The sequence below is a fragment of the Bubalus kerabau genome, chromosome 10, assembly GCF_029407905.1.
Source record: "Bubalus kerabau isolate K-KA32 ecotype Philippines breed swamp buffalo chromosome 10, PCC_UOA_SB_1v2, whole genome shotgun sequence".
In the NCBI taxonomy this organism is placed as follows: Eukaryota; Metazoa; Chordata; class Mammalia; order Artiodactyla; family Bovidae; genus Bubalus; species Bubalus kerabau.
The window spans coordinates 107,984,346-108,002,195 of record NC_073633.1 but is presented as its reverse complement, the minus strand read 5'-3'; the positions used below and the strand labels follow the sequence as shown (position 1 = coordinate 108,002,195).

The 17,850-nt window shown below is 40.5% G+C and overlaps 1 protein-coding gene across 10 annotated transcripts in view; it reads right to left on the bottom strand.

Moving 5' to 3' along the window:
- Positions 1-17,477, bottom strand: part of CTDSPL2 (CTD small phosphatase like 2) — a 73,395-nt gene extending 55,918 nt beyond the window's left edge. For 2 of the 10 annotated variants that reach the window (XR_008699815.1, XM_055538935.1), the window contains exon 1: positions 16,991-17,199. The gene's annotated coding sequence lies outside the window, so the exon portion shown is untranslated. Of the gene's footprint in view, positions 1-5,237; positions 5,411-8,626; positions 9,029-9,053; positions 9,197-10,156; positions 10,348-16,990; positions 17,200-17,325 lie in introns of those variants that run through there. The other 8 variants (XM_055538931.1, XM_055538934.1, XM_055538928.1 and 5 more) reach the window with 8 other exon arrangements.
- Between the last annotated feature and the right edge of the window lie 373 nt (positions 17,478-17,850).

The window sequence follows — 17,850 nt, the reverse complement described above, 5'->3', positions numbered from 1 at the left end:
TAGGGATGGGAATGAAAACTGACCTTTTCCAGTCCTGTGGCCACTGCTGAGTTTTCCAGATTTGCTGGCATATTGAGTGCAGCACTTTCACAGCATCTTCTTTCAGGATTTGAAATAGCTCGGCTGGAATTCCATCATCTCCACTAGCTTAGTTCGTAGTGGTGCTTCCTAAGGCCCACTTGACTTCACATTCCAGGATGTCTGGCTCTAGGTGAGTGATCACACCATTGTGATTATCTTGGTCGTGAAGATCTTTTTTGTATAGTTCTGTGTATTCTTGCCACCTCTTCTTAGTACCTTCTGCTTCTGTTAGGTCCGTACGATTTCTGTCCTTTACTGAGCCCATCTTTGCATGAAATGTTCCCTTGGTATGTCTAATTTTCTTGAAGAGATCTCTAGTCTTTCCCATTTTGTTGTCCTCTATTTCTTTCAATTGATCACTGAGGAAGGCTTTCTTATCTCTCCTTGCTCTTCTTTGAAACTCTGCATTCAAATGACCATATCCTTCCTTTTCTCTTTTGCTTTTCACTGCTCTCCTTTTCACAGTTATTTGTAAGGCCTCTTCAGACAGCCATTTGGGTTTTGCATTTTTTTTTCTGGGGATGGTCTTGATCCCTGTCTCCTGTACAGTGTCACGAACCTCAGTCCATAGTTCATCAGGCACTCTATCTATCAGATCTAGTCCCTTAAATCTATTTCTCACTTCCACTGTATAATCACAAGGGATCTGATTCAGGTCATACCTGAATGGTCTCGTGGTTTTCCCTACTTCCTTCAATTAAAGTCTGAATTTGGCAATAAGGAGTTAATGATCTGAGCCACAGTCAGCTCCCAGTCTTGTTTTTCCTGACTGTATAGAGCTTCTCCATCTTTGGCTTCAAAGAATATAATCAATCTGATTTCAGTGTTGACCATCTGGTGATGTCCATGTGTAGAGTCTTCTTTTGTTGGAAGAGGGTGTTTGCTATGACCAGTGCCTTCTCTTGGCAAAACTCTGTTAGCCTTTGCCCTGCTTCATTCTGTACTCCAAGGCCAAATTTGCCTGTTACTCCAGGTGTTTCTTGATTTCCTACCTTTGCATTCCAGTCCCCTATAATGAAACAGACATCTTTTTTGGGTGTTAGTTCCAGAAGGTCTTGTAAGTCTTCATAAAACTGTTCAACTTCAGCTTCTTCAGCATTACTGTCAGGGCACAGACTTGGATTATCATGATATGGTTTACCTTGGAAACGAACAGAGATCATTCTGTCGTTTTTGACTGCATCCAAGTACTGTATTTCGGACTCTTCTGTTGATTACGATGGCTACTCCATTTCTTCTAAGGGATTCTTTCCCACAGTAGTAGACCTGGGGAGTTCATCTTTCAGCGTCCTATCTTTTTGCCTTTTCATACTGTTCATATCATATCATACTGTTCATACCATATCAGCACTATGGAAATCAACCAAAAGCAAACGACAATCTGAGAGTACTTTAAAAAACATTCAACTATTAGTAAAAACACTGAAGTGTCTGAAAACAAAACAAAACATTGAGAGCCTGTGTCATTCTTGTTCGGGGCTGCTCCATTCTACACCCATCTGCAAGCACCCGAAGTCTGGCAGGCTGAGATGACTGGCAGCTTTGAGGTTACCATAAAAAAAGGCTCACATGATTGAGAGCAGTTGGACAATGACCACATTCTGGTGGTAGCATCAGTGTAAGTGACAATCCCGGTCTAAGTGATAACTTCTGTGGCAGAACTAGGCGGGCGAGACTTCCCCATCCTGAGCTCTGGGGCTGCTGGGACAATATTCCCGGCGGAGGCAGCACACACACGCAGCAGCTACAGAGGCGCCAGCTGCCACACTCTCCTGGCCAACTCTGCCGCTGTATGGAAGAACACAGGAGACACAAACTGAACCGGTGAAAAGAAGAGCTGGAAAAGACCTGCAAAAGGCCTGAACTTTGAATGTGCACCCTACACGAATCCACAGGTAAGAGACAGAAGCATTACTGCACAAGATGTTTAGGCATGATATTTGTTCAATCATTAGTTTACCATAAGGCAAAGCAGACACCAGAGTGTGCCTTAGCAAAGCTTCAAAATTAAAACAAAAATTAAAAAAAAAAAAAACAACAAAAAAAAAACACCAACAACAAACTAAGCAAAGTCATCAGTAGCTATATCCTGCAGGAAGGCATATTCCACAGATTTTGCCTGTGGGAATTACAAAACAACCAACCTTCAGGGAAAAAATTCTGAATCCAGAGTGGCTGTCTGTTATCTAAGGGACTGGTTTTCAACAAAAAAGTATGAGACATGCAAAGCAACAGGAAAAAAATGACCCAAACTTGGGGGGGGAGGGGGAAGCTGTGAATATGTATTATATGCCAGGCTTACAACAATCCAAGGAATGGATAAGTATTTAGTGTATGAAAGACAAAATTCACTCTTGATCCCTTACAAGTTTAAAATATTCTCTATTTCAACTGGACATATTTTTTATCTAAAACATATGTTGTTAGAAGTCTATACTATTGCTCAGTAGCTCAGTAGTGTACAACTCTTTGTAACCCCATGGAATTTTCCAGACAAGAATACTGGGGTGGGTTGCATTTCCTCCTCCATTTTATTCTGTTAACTCCCTACTAATATTCTCTGAAAAATCTGAGAACATAATTTTTAATGGCCACATAATATTCCAACATTCAGATAAATGTTCTACAATTTATATGGCCACTGACCTGTCAGAAAATTAAACTGTTCACAAATGTAATAACCTTATATACAAATTTCAGTCCAAATATCTGATTCTTAATTTCTTAGAAGGGAATTCATTAGGTCAAAAATTGTTAACATTTGGTAGCACTTCTAGAAATACTAGACTTCCCTGGTGGTGCAGATGGTAAAGCATCTGCCTACAATGTGGGAGACCCGGGTTCAATCCCTGGGTTGGGAAGATCCCCTGGAGAAGGGAATGGCAACCCACTCTAGTACTCTTGCCTGGAAAATCTAACAAAGTATTTTTTGGAAAGATGGTTTCAACCAGCAGGATACAAAGAATCTGACTAAATAAACATCAGAATTTATTTTTAATTTTCAAAATGTTGGCTAATTAAAAGTAAAAATATTTTAAATAATCATAACTAATAAAACTAAACATTTTAATTCTATTTATAGGTTACCAACATTTCACATTTTTTAAAATGCCTATGGATGCTCTTTTCTCATTTTTTTCCTAAGAATCTAAAATACTAAGGTTGAAAAAACCTTTGGTTCAACTGTCCCAACCAAAGCAGAAACCTCTTAGGTAGCATTCCTGTCTAAAGGTAATCTAGAATCTGCTAGAATGCTGAAAGAGACAGAGTTTACTGCATAATAATGCAAATACTAATAATATTAAATGAACTCTAAACAAAAAACCATTTTTAAACTGAGTAAATCCTGCAAATATGTACTGTCACTCTCCTCATTTAATAAATGTCTAAGAATTTAACTCTAGCAATTTGGTTAGCCATAATTTTCCCTGTTTTAAACATAAAGTTTAAAAATTATATAATCTTTTTTAGTTTGCCAATTAAGGCCTAATTTTGAGTTTAGATATTTGCAATATTTTTCCCCAACTCCCCAAAATAACAGAACTATATTTAATACTTTAAAATAAAGGTTTAAATGTCAATGCTTATCTGAATACAGAAACATAATCCAACCAAATATTACTACACAACCAAATATTACACAACTAAAGCACTGTGTAAAAACTACTGTGTTGGTTTTCTGGTAGGCTGACTTCGGAAGACCCAACCATCAACCTATTCTTTCCAAACATAAAGTAACTGCTTGAGCTACAGAAAAGGTTAAAGTGATATATAATGAATAGCTGTCCTTTAAAAAGTAGTACTCATTATTTCCATTTCATTTTTTTCATTATTTCCATTTTATGACAGAAAGAAAATAAGATGGAGACAATGGCAAAAGTGTGTTACTCTTCAGATAATTTCAATAAAAATAACCAGCAATGTAAAAATAGTCTATCATTAACAAAAATTTTAATTAAAAAATTATCAAATTTTTCAACTTGCTATATCCTGTTTTGTTTTTTACTTCTGCTCTTTTTCTAATAGTTATTCACAATGGGTAATTTTACTGCAAACAAAGGGTTAAGCAGGTTAAGAGAAAGAGGGATTCTGGGAAAAGATAAGGGAAACTATAGAGGAGGTGCTGACCACAAGATAGTTTTGGGGGAATCAGTGTTTAGGTAAAAAAAAGTAATCTAGGGCCAGTTAAGAAATTAATCTCCTTCTTTAGTGCCAGTTTACCCAATTTGAACCCTTTCCTTTGGTTCAAACCAAAGAGAAAGCAAGGGAGTTATCCCAAGCAACTTGAGATCTAAGAAGTCATGGAATTACAAACTACAGCTTCCAGAAAAGAGAGCTCCCCTGACTAGTAATTGGAGTTTCACCTAAAGATTCATTTTTATGCATTAATAGGGTTCTGCCTATGGAAAGGAAAAAGCTGGGGAAAATGCCACGACCAGCATAACAAAAACTACAGAATTAAACTTTTCTTGAAGAGAGAGAGCTGAGGACCCAGGCCAACCAAACAAAGATACAAGACAAGACAAGCCCTTTCCAGGAGACAGGATATAAGCACTGGCTTACCCGTGGCAGAGCAAGCAGAGAGACAGTGGTGCCATAAAAGCAGGTAAAAAGAATTCATCTCGATTGTTAATACAAACTACTAAACGCGAAGTGCAGGCCAGCACAGGCCTATGGCACTCCTGGGAGCAGCAGACACGATGGGAACCCAGGCCCGTCTCCAGGCCCTCCACCAGAGACCACCACCAGGGCTCACCATGTGGGCGCACGAGGCTGGGCAGAGCTGAAGCCTGGAGCAGCCGGGGGCGCTCTGCCAGACCCTCCTTCTCTAAGGAACAAACACTGGAAGGCAGGAGGAGGGGCAGCAGGGGCAGTGCCCCACTAGGATGGGGCAGAGCGCAAGCAAAGCCCTCTACTGATCCCTCTGCACGACTGCAGGGGCAGGTCTCGGGGCCCGGATCTCAGACCACCTAAGGCAGGCTCTTCCAAACAAGATGTGTGAAGATACAAGGCCCAGTTTGGCATACCGGGGCAACATCACTGAGAGCCCACCAGCCCTGACGCCCAGACACACAGAGCCTATCCAGGACTGAGACTGCATGAGGACAAAGACTTCCGGACTCCAACACCGTGTAACAAGCACCAACTGCACTTACCTCTGGGAAAGGGTTAGGGGCGCTTCGATTCCACAGAGCTACAGGCACGCAGGGAAAGCCAAAATCCGGGAGTCAATTGGGAAAACTAAGGAACACTTTCTCATACCTCCACTTCTAGCTTAAGGACAAAGTAACACTGGAGAAATCTGAGGCCAATGGTCACTTGAGGTATCCTATGAAACAACAAAACCAAAACTCAGCCTAATGAAACCCCCTAGACTGTGCCACAGGATATGCAATTTTCCAGGTATAAACACTAGTCAGTCTTTACTGTCCTATTTATAATATTCAGAATTCAATAAAATACTGCAAAACACACACTCGAAAAGAAGAAAATACCACCCACTGTCAAAAAGCAACAGAAAATCAATGAAGTTAAAAACAGAAAACTCAGTAAAACCAAAAGTTGGTTGTTTTTTTTAATCAATAAATTGATAAACCTCTAGCAAGAATGGGGAAAAAAAGAGAACACACAAATTATCAATACTGAGAATAGTTTAGTGAACACTACGACTACTACAATTTTATGCCCACACATTCAACAATTTAGATGAAATGCTCAAACCTCTAAAAAAAAAAAAAAAGTACCACCAAAGCTCAAAGGTAACCTGATCAGCCCATATTTTAAAAAACTGAAATTGCAGAGAAAGTCTCAAAACAAAAAAAATTCCAGACCCAGACGGCTCTGACAGGCTGGGACCCAGGACCCTTTTGCTGTAGTACTCCCAAGCTTGCACCTGGACAAACCTCTCTTCCAGCAACAAAATTACAAAGAAACTGTTTGGGACTAAAAATAACTACCTGCCTGAGCAGTTGGGGCAAATTCTGGACAAAAGATACAAAGAGACCAAAAAACCCCAACAGCCACTTTTGAAGAGCCTGGAACAAAAGCAGGGAGTCCGGAGCAAAGGCAAGGCACTAAACATGCCCTCTGCACTCAACACCACCTAAGGGGTGGGCAAACCTCCTAAGCCACCTCTCTGGCCCTGGACACACCCTGCACTCACCCCATACAAGGAACGAGCCCGCTTCCCCACAGGGAGCAAGCCAACAAGGGAACCTGTTCCTTGGTCTCACTCCCATCTGTTGCAGCAGGGCCCCAATAAAGCCTTGCCTGAGTTTCTTACTTGACCTCTGGCCAATTTCTATCAATTGGGAAAGGTTAAGAACTCTGGTTGACTTCAACTTCACTGAAGAATTCTACCAAAAAATTTAAAAAAAAAAAAACACAAACAAAAACCCAAACAAACCAATTCCCCCACACTAACCCCAGCAAAACCCAGATCTAATAAACAAAACTCCTCCAGAAAAAAGAAGGGAACAGTTTCCAACTTATTTTAAGAGGCCAACATTTCCTCATCATAACTAAAGACCATACATATTAATTGGGCCAAGTACCGCCAGAAATTACCTACATAATATCTGCAATAATCCAACTTCATTACCTTCACTTCAAAAAGTTCTACACATACATATACAGCCTGATGTTGGTAATTCTACCATTTACATTACAAATTAACCGTCTTCTAAGCGCTTTAGAGTTCCATTACTAAGTTAAATTCTCTATTATCATATAATAGATGAATAATGAAATAATACAAGTAAAGATTGGAAAATAAGCTGTTGTTCAAGGATAAGTTGTGCCCAACTCTTTGCGACCCCATGGACTGCAACACACCAGGCTTCCCTGTCCTTCACCACATGCCAGAGTTTGCTCAAACTTATGTCCGTTGTGTCGATGATGCCATCCAACCATCTCATCCTCTGTCGTCCCCTTCTCCTCCTGCCCTCAACCTTTCTCAGCATCAGGGTCTTTTCCAACGAGCCAGCTCTTAGCATCAGCTGGCCAAAGTATTGCAGTTTCAGCATCAGTCCTTTCAACGAATATTCCAGGTTGAGTTCCTTTAGGATTGACTGGTTGATCTCCTTGCTGTCCAGGGGACTCTCAAAAGTCTTCTCCAGCATCACAATCCGAAAGCATCAGTTCTTCAGCACTCAGCTTTCTTTATGGTCCAACTCTCAAATCTGTAAATGACTACTGGAAAAACCAGAGCTTTGACTATCTGGACCTTTTTTGGCAAAGTGATACGCTGTCTAGGTTTGTCATAGCTTTCCTTCCAAAGAGCAAGTGTCTTTTAATTTCATGGCTGCAGTCACCATCCACAGTGATTCCAGAGCCCAAGAAAATAAAGTCTGTCACTGTTTGCATTTTTTCTCCATCTATTTGCCATGAAGTGATGGGACTAGATACCATGATCTTATTTTTTTGAGTGTTGAGTTTCAAGCCAGCTTTTTCCCTCTCCTCTTTCAGCCTCCTCAAGAGGCCCTTTAGTTCTATTTCACTTCCTGCCATTACCGTAGTATCATCTGCATATCTGAGGTTTTAGATACTTCTCCCAGTAATCTTGATTCCAGCTTGTGCTTCATCCAGCCCGGAATTTCGTATGATGTACTCTACATATAAGTTAAATAAACAGGGTCTCTAAATACAGTCTTGTCACACTCCTTTCCCAATTTTGAACTTGTCTGTTGTTCTATGTCTGATTCTAGGTGCACATAGGTTTCTCAGAAGACAGACAAGGTGGTCTGGTATCCCATCTCTTTTAAGAGTATTTCAGTCTGTTGTGATCCACGCAGTCAAGTTTTAGCATAGTCAATGAAGCAGAAGTAGATGTTTTTCTAGAATTCTCTTGCTTTCTCTATGATCCAACAAATGTTGGCAATTTGATTTCTGGTTCCTCTGCCTTTTCTAAATCCAGCTTGTACATCTGGAAGTTCTTGGTTCACATAGTGCTGAAGCCTAGCTTGAAGGATTTTGAGCACTACCTCGCTAGTATATGAAATGAATGCAGTTATACAGCAATTTGAACATTCTTTGGCATTGCCTTTCTTTGGGATTGAAACGAAAACTTGACCTTTTCCAATCCCGTGGTCACTGCTGAGTTTTCCAAATTTGCTTACATACTGAATGCAGCACTTATCTTTTAGGATTTTTAAATGAGTAGATCAGGGAAATAAATCTACCACTGAAACAGATACAATTTAAGTAGATTATATCACAAAACAAACATAGCAAGGAGTGGAACAACATTTCAAGCTTAAGAATTCATGACACTAGAGGGAAAAGTATAGAATAGAAAACATTTTCACTTTTTCAACATTTGAACCAGATCTCATTTCAGGAATAGAAAAAGTTGATTGTTCAGCAATGTAAAACAAGGCAATTAAGTCTGCTTTCTAAGTATCTGCAGTCTTTGGGGGTGGGGGTGGGGGCTCTTCCAAATTGCATCATTAATTCTTCTTCTAGCTTCTCTATCATCTTTAAAATTTCAGACTCTCATCTAACAGCTTTCTCAACATTTCCACTCTGCACCTCAAATTCAACTTACCGAAAGCTGAATTCACCTTTCCTATCTCACCCCTTTTCCTTTTGTATTTTTGCTACTCTATTCTTTGTTTTTTTCTGCCACACTGTGTGACATGTGGGATCAAACCCACACCCCCTGCATTGGAAACACAGTCTTTACCACTGGACCACCAGGGAAGTCCCCCTACTCTATTCTTGATCACAAGTTATCTGCCTAATCAATCAAGCCAGAAGTCATCCTAAACACTTCATCATTCTTCTCTCCCTTGTCCCCTACAGTCAGTCACCAAATTCTGAGGATTCTACCTCTACAATATTTCTGTCTGTCCGCTTTAAATCCATCCTCTGCACTCCACAAATCTGCCTGTTCCTGCCCACCAACTCCCTTCAAAATAAAGACTGAACCCTAGCAATATATGTAAAGCCCTCCGAGAGCTACCTATCCACACCTGCCTTCACTGCCGTCCGCCGCCTCCCCCTTTGATCCAGTGATAAGTGTCCTGCACAGGCTGCTGCATCCCGCTTCTCCTTCTCTTACTTCACATTCCCTCCTTTCAGCTGATTCTTATTCTCATCATTTACAGCTCAGCCCAAGTATCATACACCCCAATAAGTAACCACCCCCACACGCGCATGCCTGTATAAACCCGCGACTATCTATCCGTAGCTCTTAAAACATCGTATTAAAATAATCTGTTTATGCATCTTTGACTGCACTCGATTTTAAGAGAGCTGAAGGCAGAGATCTTATAACTCCAACCACCTGGCAAACATAACAGCGCAATCTCTGTTGACTTGAATTGTAATTTTTTTTCATTTCCCTCAAAGAGACTACAGATTGGAGAAAAAACTGTATCACCGAAACACAAAATCCTCACTGCAGTAATCAATTCTTGCTCACAAAAAGGTCTACAAATAAAACTAAAAAGATCCCTTCCTCATAAGATTTCCTTCCTCTTAACTGACCCCAAGCAATACTGGATGCCAACAATTATGGTTGCAAATAGTCTTGTGTGAACAAGATTACAATAATGATATAAGCACAATCTCAGTTGATAATTTGCTACAGAGGTCTTAACTACACAAATTTCTATCAACAACAAAACAGTAATATTGTATTCGAAGGATTCTTAACCAATTATCTAACGCTAACCTAATGTGCGTTCTTTCAAACAAATTTTTGCTGAATAAAAGAAAAGGGAAACAAAAGTGGGCCAAAAGATATAAAAAAGAAAACTATTTAAAAGACCACAAATCAAATTTTAAAGGCAACAGTTTTGAGTTTCCCCATAAAATATAGGTATATGTAAGCTATAAACTGGCTATATAAAGAAACTATAATTGCAAAGTTCTGGAGTAGGCTCCTGAGTGAGTTACTAGAGGAATAGCCCCTGGACTGGTAGGCATCAGTCCTGAATCTACCACGTAAGCTGTAACACTGATTAGACATTGATTAAGACATGTAATCATTCTAGCAATCATTTCGTTTCCTCAACAGCAAAAGAAGTTATTGAACATCGTATCTATGGAATTTACTACATGTAAATTTTACCTTAAAAAACATCTGTCAAAACAGGAGATGAGTCATTAATCTGAGCTGTTTTCATTCTTCTATCACATACAACTCATCTAGAAGCACCCAAATTAAGACAAACATTTACTACACGTTAAAAAGTCTTCGGATGGTTCCTCATTAAGGAAACAAAGACTAGATGACCCCTTTGGTCTCCTCTAGGTACTCGATTACAAACAGCAGCACTACTCAATTTACACTTGAGAAAGAAAATGCTGAAAAAAAATCACTGCCTTAGTTACACCCCATGACAAAAGTATCAGCATCTGTTTTCACTGTCTCTTCCAGTTGTATAATCTTAAATTAACAGGTTCAGATACTACAACTGTCCACTTTTATTCTCCACTACCTTCCCAAGCCCTTCATTAAAAGATTCTACAGAAGGAAGAGATTTCCTAGTCTCTCCCACTTATCATCCAACAAAAGTCAAAAGTCAACCAGAGCAGGAAGATTAAGAAGTATTATATGAATCATCAACTTCAATAGGGAGATTCTTTTCATTGAGCCCTTCCCAACAAAGTGTGTGACAAAGTGGTCTTTTTAGGTTATTATTACTTGATATGTAATTTTCTGTTTTAAAACTATATAACATTATAGAATTCTTCAAAAACTACTAAATAAAAAACATAATAAAAAGCTGAAAAACATGGGGAAATGTACAAAAAATAAAGGAGCTGCTGAGTTAGGTTGATAAAATTAAGACTCTTTAAAGTTTTCTTCAATCAACAACCAAACTTTTTAAAAAATGCTTTCTCTAAAACCATCATCAATTTTTCTACAGAAACAAAACATATGGGTTGTTCGATTATTGATGAGTAAATGCTCAATGAAAATATAAACTATTTTTTAAAATATTTATTTATTTTGGGCTGTGTTGGGTGTTCATCGTGGCACATGGGATCTTCCGCCACTGGATACAGGCTTAGTTACTGGCGGCAAGTGGGATCTTAGCTGCCCGACCAGGGATGGAGCCTGAGCCTCCTGCACTGGAAGGCAGACGCCTAACCATTGGACCACCAGGGAAGTTCCTGACCTGATTTTTTAAAGATGGCATTATTCAGTTTGTTGATCACTAAGGCACAGCCACTGACATATGTGTTTTAAAATACGACTGGGGCTTCCCTGGTGGTACAGTGGATAAGAATCTGCCTGCCAATGCAGGGGACACAGGTTCGATCCCTGGTCCAGGAAGGTTCCACATGCCACAGAGCAACTAAGCCCATGGGCCACAACTAGGGAGCCCGTGTGTCCCAACTACTAAAGCCCGTGCGTCTACAGCCACGTTCTGCACCCAGAGAAGCCATCACAGTAAAAGCCCAGGCACGTCAACAGCAACTGCAGAAAGCCCCGGCACAGCCACGAAGACCCAGCGCAACTGAAGCCGGGGAAAGAGGACAAGGTGATGAAAAGGGAAAATGATTTTTAAACTAACGCTATTTCAGGACCCCAACTTAAAACTTTGTATATACTCCGCAGAAATACCATTAGGGCAAAAATCAGTATTTGTTATGTACAAAATGAGACAGCATGTACTTCTGCTGAGGACAGACTGGTACTTCTTTCACCTAAGCTTTAAGGAATAGCAATTTGAAGACTGTTGTAATTTTAACTACCTGCAACATAACTTACACATGTTGTAAAAAGAGCATTCTATTACACAGCATGAAGAGAATTCATACCAATAAAACTTTACAACAAGATGTGCTCTTCTAGAAAAAATACAAAATTATGAATTCCTAAGAACTGAGTACTACAATACTCATGAGAAAAGCACATGGGAAATCTGTCACTCCAGTCTATTACTTTTCATCATATTTCTATCCTTTCTATGGAATATACATATATTCCAACATATATAATGTTTTAAATTTACTAGAGTTACCTGCATACATGCAAGTTACAATGCACTTACTGGATACATTAACAAAGAAAATTTTGAAGAGTTACAAAGTAAAGTCAATTTTGGCAAAATTTTCCTAAAAGTACTTTTTAAGTAGTTCTCACCAAAATTGTGCAAGGGGAGGGATACAACTATTTATACTTTTTTAATAAAAACTTCTATTTAAAGAAAGTTTTAAATTTGTATTCAACTTACACTCAGGTCAGTAGAAATATGAAACTCTCAGACCACAGTAATTTGATAATAAGGAAAGAATCAGTGAGATGCTAGCAAATATAAAAATTAGTTTTTAACTAAAAATCTTTGAGTACCTGAAATAATTTCCTACTATTCATATTACTACCTACCAAAGAAAAATTAATCCTTATGACTGAGATAAACTGAAGACAAAAAGTTAAAACTTCCCTGATGGCTCACCTGCCAATGCAGGAGATCCAGATTCAATTCCTGGTCTGGGAAGACCCCACATGCTGTGGGGCAGCTAAGCCCATGGGCCCCAACTACTGAGCCCGTCACCCAAGAGCCCAGGCTCCACAACGAGAGAAGCCACCACGATGAGAAGCCCATGGACCGCAACTAGAGAGTAGCCCCCGCTCACCCCAACTAGAAAAAGCCTGCATCTTGCAACAAGGGCCCAGCACAGTCAAAAATAATATAAATAATTTTAAAGTTTTAAGAAGAGTGAATTTTTATCAAAATTACTAGTCAAAGATGAGGTATGATCATAATTCTCTAAGGGAAATATACTCTTGTTTGCTACTACTAAAAAACAGGATAAAACAAAATGGGAAAGATGAAAGGCAGAAGGAGAAGAGGGTGGCAGAGGATGAGATGGTTAGACAGCATCACTGACTCAATGAACATGAATCTGAGCAAACTCCAGGAGACGGTAAAGGGCAGGTGAACACGGGTGCTGTGATCATGGGGTCGCAAAGAGCGGGCCACGACCTGGCAACCGAACAACAAATATTACAAATGAGGGGGGAAAGCGTGAGAGTTTGCAGTGTGATTACATTTTTCAAACAATTTTTATCAGTACATCAGAAAACTAAAGGATTATATTTTATAATTACCTTATTTAACAAAATACACTAAAGCAGGTACTTGTAAGGTCATTAAGAAGTTAATCATTTTCAACTCAACAGGATAATCATACGTATTTGGGAAACATCAGGAAGAAAGCCATTATTACTGAAACATATAATCATAGTTTTTCTCAACTGAAAAGATACTTACTGGTTCTGTATATTTTTAACAAATATTACGCTCTTTTAACAAAATGTATGTTAAATTTCTACTTAAACAGTAACTGGTCAACATGAGAAACTTAAAATGTCATGTTATGATACTAACAGATTCTTAATCTCCCTTTCTTATTTATTTTTAGCAATGGCTCTGCTTTTTTAGTTTTCAATTTCTCCATATAGAAGTATTTATTCCAAAAAAATATTCTTCCTAAACCATATATAAGCCACTATTACTAAATATAATCCCAATTATTTCTGAAGTATTCAAATGCCTTCTACTAGTACAATTTTATGTTTCTTTAATCAAAGTAATAAACACATTTCCTTGTTCTATGATTATTATGCTATTATGAAAACCTGACTGCTAGAACCTCAAGTCAAAGCACAGTTGATGATTCATGTTTTATCTAGACAAACTTCCTTTTCTATAATTTCTCAAAATGAATACAGGAGAGCCTACAATTACCACAAAACATGGGGTCACTAATAGAGTTAAATGGTCTACTGTGACCTTATTTTAAAGTTATATTAAAGACTTTTTAATGTAAATGTTTTACAACACTAATTTTTTTCCAATGGTATTTTAGTGTTTTCCTCCATTCTTTTCTAAAAATACCATAATAAATGGGGGACCTGCAGATGAGGTAAATAAAAGGGCCAGCCAAATCTAAAATCCATGCTTGTCCTTAAGGTCTCACAATTCTTCTTGGGACCACACTTAGTCTCACTCATTACTGTCAGACTCATAAGATTTTCAAAAGACCCCTAGAAGCCCAAGTTTCTCACCATAACCCTACTTCCACCACGGCCTTCTTCCTTAATGTTCCTACACACCACACCTTTCCTGATCATAGCTCACTTCTATGTTCCATTGCCTCTGAATCCTTGACTGTTTGTGGTATCAGCAAATTTCTTTGATAACTAATCTGTGCTAATACTGTCAATAAAAGGCAATAGTTTATAAAGCATCTCTTCCAGAGATTTGTAATTTTAAACAAAACACTGTAGTAAGAATTCCATAACACAAAGGAGAGACACAAAGTTTGGCATTGGCTATTCTCAAGTTAAACCTCACAGTCAACCACGGCATCTAGCTTTGCAAGTAAAAGTTAATGTGGGCATACATCAGTAGTGAATGTATGTCTGGCATAGATATGTCATAGCAAATGTAAAGTGGAAACTAAAAGTTGGATGGATTCATCTTAAGTCCCACCTCTGTTAAATCTTCTCATCTTCAAAGAGCAAATGACCCCTGCAGTCAATCCAGTTAAAATGGTCAGGTAAGCACCCAAAAGAATTACTTAGAGCATATCATATACGAGGTCTTCTCAGCACACCTGGTATTTATGACTAAAGTGTCTTTTCTAGTTTATGCATTCACAACAATTTGGTAAATTACAAATATAGTTAGATACGGTTTATTCCCAATTCTGACAAACCACTTTTTTCTTTATCACATTAATCCAAAACTCTATGAATGAGGTAATCTTATACCAGGTCATTCAATCTACAATTAATCCTATAGTTACAAGTCTAGAGTGTAGAACACCCTTTCTGAACAACAGATCGACGGTTTTTTTAAAAACCGGCCTTGGATGTATTCTGCGGTATAATAATCTCATGAAGAATCCTCTTGACCTAAAATCTCAAACATGGTATCAGCTAGATGAATTGAGGAAAGATAAAACACCCCTAATTCTGAATTTCTTAACCACGAAAAAAAGAGTAGCATTACTAGCTCAGATGGAATGTCCAAGAGATACTATGTAGAATACTATGAACATTATATTATAAACAAATATTAAAAACCGATTCTATTTGGTTTTTCTATGCAATCCTATTTAGAATTTCTGTACAGTTACAAGCCCACAAAGGTTAAGGACTACACCACTTAAGAACTTTCACAGCCTTTCAAACTATACTGAAAAGATTATTAAAAGAATTGAATGAATGAAGAGTAGAACAATTTGGAAGAGTTCTTGAAGACAAAGTCTACATACAACACACACTCACCTATCTGTAAAACAAACTTTATTTAAAACATTAATGCTTTATAAACTACAATAAAGGTCATTAAAGTGACCAGATAAAATCTACACTAGACCAATAATTTATTTTATATCCTTTTAAGTGACATACCTGGTCCTACTGTTTAAACAAACCGACTAAGCAACTATCCAATTGCCCTCACCTCCACTTCCCACCCCCTATTCTTTTTGCTTTGAAGGTAAGTATGAACTTCAACTGAATCCTAAAAGACTGCTTCACCTAGGAGCTACATTTTACCTTGACTTTCTTTATGACCTTGGGGGGAAATCTACCAAATGACAATTATAGTACCGTTTGTGTGTTCCTGCTTATTAATGAAATTCAATTCTAATATGCAAACAATAGTGAAATCTTTTAAACTGAACCTAGAGAGCTTAAAGCCTTTGAGTTACAAATATCAAATAATGGGTAATGTAAATCACATTTTTAAAATTTAATTTGACTAGTTAAAAAAATTACAAAGGCCCCAAATTCAACAAGATTGAAAAACAATTCTGAGAAACACCAACAGCCTCCTATTATTTCTCTTTAGAGACAACTGATTTGCAATGTGGAAAATAACAAGAAGGAATAAAAGTAGCTTTAACTAGCCATTTCCTTGCTTTGTAAGCATAACAGCTGGACAGCAAACGAAAACTTGGCAAAGAACGGGAAGACGGTATATAAAGAAACCTACAACCTGAAAATTACGAAGATAACCTATCTTTGAAGTCACTAATTGTATACACACGTTGGGCAGTAATCTTGGTATTGTCTTATTAGCATTGGAAAAGTAAATCCCTGCCTTGGAGGAACATCTAACTAAGTACATCTCAAGATCTTAGTGCAGTTTACGAGCAGTATCTTGGTAGGTTTCCCTAAGGTACTCTAAAGTACTTAACATCCTTCATACATCCAGCCACCACAAGAGTGAGAAGTAAATAAACCCGACTGACTTATGCAATTATTCATCACGGAATTCTAGTCAAGAGTGCAAAAGTAAGTATCTACACAGGCATTTACTACCCAAAGAAAGCGTAGAATGCTCCGTACAGTAAGATTCACCCTTAACTGGCCACTATAGAAACCAGAGGCCTTCACTCTGGATTTCAAAAAGTAACAATGTCAACTCCCCATTTTAACAGCAGACAAACAGTACTTCGTGAAATCTCTTCTTCCAGGTCCTCACAAGGTGAATGTAAAAACTGAGAGAGCAACGCCCCCTCTAAAGGCACCCTACCGTAAAGAATGAAATAACGAGAACATCAGACGGGTCCAGGTTAGATAAGCAGATCCAAGCCGATCCCCGGGAGGGACCACAGGTCTGGGGACTAGAGACGTGAGATCGGGGTGTGTGTGCGGGGGGAGCAAAGTGAAATCCAACCCCAGAAATCACAACACAGGCCGCAGCCTGAGAGCTGAAGCTGGCGGGAAGTGAGCTCCGCTCGGTCCCCGGGGGAGTGCAGAGGCGAGCGGCTCCACACCGCGGTCGGACGCGCGCCCACGGGGCATGCCTACCCAGGCGCCGGAGCCGCTGGCGAGCCCGGGCGCGAAGGGGAGGAGAGCCCGGCAGACGGCCCCGAAGAGGCGGCGGACTACGGCAGGGCGCAGCGGCAGCGTCTGGGCGAGGGGGATTACCTAACTGTGACGACAGAGAAGTGTCCCCGGGCTCCGGCGCCGGCCCCGGCTGAGCAGCGTGTGGTGTCTTTCCCGCTTCGCCCGCAGCAGCAACAGAACCAGCTCCTTCAGCCAGTCGCCATTTCCCGCCTACCGACCTGCGGCACCGCACGGACGGGGACCCGGATGGAACGCGGCTGCCCCGCGCAGGCGCCCTGCCTCCCCGCTCCCCCTCCCGCCGCGACCCCGCGCGCTGGGAGGGAAGGAATGCGGGCGGCTCCGGCGGCAAAAAAAAAAAAAAAAAAAAAAAAACAGCCGGAAAAAAAAAAAAAAAACCACCCAAGAAACAACTTTACTTCCGTAAAGAGCGCTAGAGTTCCTGCGGCCGGAAGAAACTCAGGAGCCCGAGTTCCTGACGAAAACAGACGGCAGGGCCTCGGGGCCGGATGCAGCCACAAGGACAAAATCCGCCGGGCTCCGCCGGAGCGCGGGATGTTTGAGCGTGAGGGGCCTCCGTAGCGGCGGTCGCAGGGGGAGTAGGGAGTGGAGAGGCGGGGACCCGAGGACGGTTTCCCCCCGCGGCTAACGGAACCGCCTCAGCGCAGCGGGGGGCGCGCTCGGCTCGGGGGCGGGGCTCGGGCTGCGCCCCCTGGCGGCTGAGGCGCAGGCCCGGGCCGCGGCGGGCGGGGCCGGCCCGGCGCGCGGGGAGGCGGGGCGCGGACCGCTGCGGGGCCGCGTCCGGCCGGTCCCGGAAGGTCCTCTTTCCCGCGCGCCGCCTCGAGGGCGCAGCCGTCGTTCGGGGGTCACGTGAACCCACGCCTCGCGTGTCGGGCCATTCTGATAAAGGGCCTCCTCCTACCGCGGGCCCGGAGCAGAGGGCT